The 2,500-nt window shown below is 75.1% G+C and overlaps 2 non-coding genes across 2 annotated transcripts in view; both read left to right on the top strand.

Annotated features, from left to right (window-relative positions):
* The first annotated feature begins 1,502 nt into the window (after positions 1 to 1,502).
* On the top strand, positions 1,503 to 1,656 carry LOC147185296 (5.8S ribosomal RNA). The gene has a single exon (XR_015099719.1). It is a non-coding gene; the product is annotated as a 5.8S ribosomal RNA (ribosomal RNA).
* Positions 1,657 to 2,030: 374 nt separating this feature from the next.
* Positions 2,031 to 2,500, top strand: part of LOC147185295 (28S ribosomal RNA) — a 4,301-nt gene continuing 3,831 nt past the window's right edge. Inside the window, exon 1 of the ribosomal RNA XR_015099681.1 lies at positions 2,031 to 2,500. This exon is cut by the window's right edge and continues 3,831 nt beyond it. This is a non-coding gene — a ribosomal RNA (28S ribosomal RNA).

Raw genomic sequence — 2,500 nt, 5'->3', positions numbered from 1 at the left:
GGGCGGAGGAGGACGGCGGCGGCGGCGGCGACGTCGAAGGCGGCACGCGGGGAGAGGCGCGGGGCGGGGGCACGTGGCCCCCAGCCCCCGCGGCCCGACCCCGCGGTGCCGTCGGAGGCGGCGCCGGCGCACCCCGGCCTCCCGAGTTCGGAGCGGACGGATGGGCGGAGGAGGACGGAGGCGGCGGCGGCGACGTCGAAGGCGGCCCGCGGGGAGAGGCGCGGGGCGGGGGCACGTGGCCCCCAGCCCCCGCGGCCCGACCCCGCGGTGCCGTCGGAGGCGGCGCCGGCGCACCCCGGCCTCCCGAGTCATGAGCGGACAGATGCAAACGGATGGGCGGAGGAGGACGGCGGTGGCGGCGGCGGCGGCGGCGGCGACGTTGAAGGCGGCCCGCGGGGAGAGGCGCGGGGCGGGGGCACGTGGCCCCCAGCCCCCGCGGCCCGACCCCGCGGTGCCGTCGGAGGCGGCGCCGACGCACCCCGGCGCGCCCCGGCCTCCCGAGTCATGAGCGAACAGATGCAAACGGTTGGGCGGAGGAGGACGGCGGTGGCGGCGGCGGCGGCGGTGGCGACGTCGAAGGCGGCCCGCGGGGAGAGGCGCGGGGCGGGGGCGTGAAGGAGACGGGCGGGGGGTACGGTGCCGGTCTTTGGCCGGTCGCCTACACCCCCGCCCCGACCCGTAAGCGCCCCCAGCCCCCGCGGCCCGACCCCGCGGTGCCGTCGGCGGCGGCGCCGGCGCACCCCGGCGCTCCCCGGCCCCCCGAGTCCAGAGCGAACACACGGGCGGAGGAGGACGGCGGCGGCGGCGGCGGCGGCGACGTCGAAGGCGGCCCGCGGGGAGAGGCGCGGGGCGGGGGCACGTGGCCCCCAGCCCCCGCGGCCCGACCCCGCGGTGCCGTCGGCGGCGGCGCCGGGGCGCTCCCCGCCGCGCCCCGGCCCCCCCGAGTCCGAAGCGTGAGAAACGCCGATAGGCGGCGGGCGGCGGCGGCCGCGCGGCCGCGGGGCGGCGGGCGGGTGCGCCGCGGGCGTCGCGGGGGGGGGGAGGAAGGTCAGGAGGACGGTGTCGGGCGCGGGGTGTATGTCGGTTCGCGTCGTCGCGCGGCCGGCCGCTCCCCGCGTCCCGCCCGGCCCCCGCCGGCCCCCCCCCCCCCGGTCAGGCGCCCGTCGGCGTTCCCCGACCGCCCCACCCCGCGCGTCCGCGCGGTCGTCGACGTCCCGTCCGCCTTGTCAACGCTCCCATAGTCCAGGCCGGGCCGCGGCCGGCGTCGGGGACCACTCCCCCGCCGGTGCCATCGCGACCTGGCCGACCTCGGAACCTTACCCCCAGTCGCCGGGTACCCAACCTTCTCGCCACCTTCGGCGGCGAGCGGGGGGTTCAATGTCTCCGAAGTCCCCCCCCGGCCTGCCGGCGGGGCGGGGGGGGCTAGGAGCGCCCGGAGGCGCCGTTATCCCCCTTTTTAACCCCTTCTCTGAATGTTGGCCAAAACCGCAAACCAAACGTACGACTCTCAGCGGTGGATCACTCGGCTCGTGCGTCGATGAAGGACGCAGCTAGCTGCGAGAACTAATGTGAATTGCAGGACACATTGATCATCGACACTTTGAACGCACCTTGCGGCCCCGGGTCCCTCCCGGGGCCACGCCTGTCTGAGCGTCGCTTGTACATCTATCGGGATCGGGGCGCCCACGGGCGCCCCCCTCCCGCGGTTGGGGCGTCGCGGGCCACCGCCGGCCTACCCCCCCCACCTTCCCTCCCCGCACGGGGAAATGGGGGTGGGGGGGGCGGACGGCACGGCCCTCGTCCCCCTAAGTATAGACCCGACCGCCCGCGCCCTCGACGGGCCCGACCACCGCGCGGCCGCAGGGGCCCGCGGCGGCTGCCGATGGAGGATCCGTCCCCCGCCGCGCAGTCCGCCGCGACGCACCGCGCGGCCGCGTAGGAGTCGTGCGCCCGGCGAGGCGCGGGGTTAACGGCCGACCCCCGATGACGGGAGGCGATCCGTCGCCCCCGCCTCTAACCCCGTTCGACTACGACCTCAGATCAGACGAGACGACCCGCTGAATTTAAGCATATTACTAAGCGGAGGAAAAGAAACTAACAAGGATTCCCTCAGTAGCGGCGAGCGAAGAGGGAGAAGCCCAGCGCCGAATCCCCGCCCGGCGGAGGGCGCGGGACATGTGGCGTATAGAAGGTCGCTTTGCCCGGCGCCGCCCGGTGGGGGCCCGAGTCCTTCTGATGGAGGCTCTGCCCGAGGACGGTGTGAGGCCGGTAGCGGCCCCCGGCGCGCCGGGGCGAGGCCTTCTCGGAGTCGGGTTGTTTGGGAATGCAGCCCAAAGCGGGTGGTAAACTCCATCTAAGGCTAAATACTGGCACGAGACCGATAGCGGACAAGTACCTTAAGGGAAAGTTGAAAAGAACTTTGAAGAGAGAGTTCAACAGGGCGTGAAACCGTTGAGAGGTAAACGGGTGGGGACCGCGCAGTCCGCGCGGGGGATTCAAC

This window comes from Hippocampus guttulatus, unplaced genomic scaffold, assembly GCF_054856545.1.
Source record: "Hippocampus guttulatus isolate MCC_2025c unplaced genomic scaffold, RoL_Hgut_1.0 HiC_scaffold_29, whole genome shotgun sequence".
Lineage (NCBI taxonomy): Eukaryota > Metazoa > Chordata > Actinopteri > Syngnathiformes > Syngnathidae > Hippocampus > Hippocampus guttulatus.
This window is presented reverse-complemented; position numbering and strand designations above follow the sequence as displayed.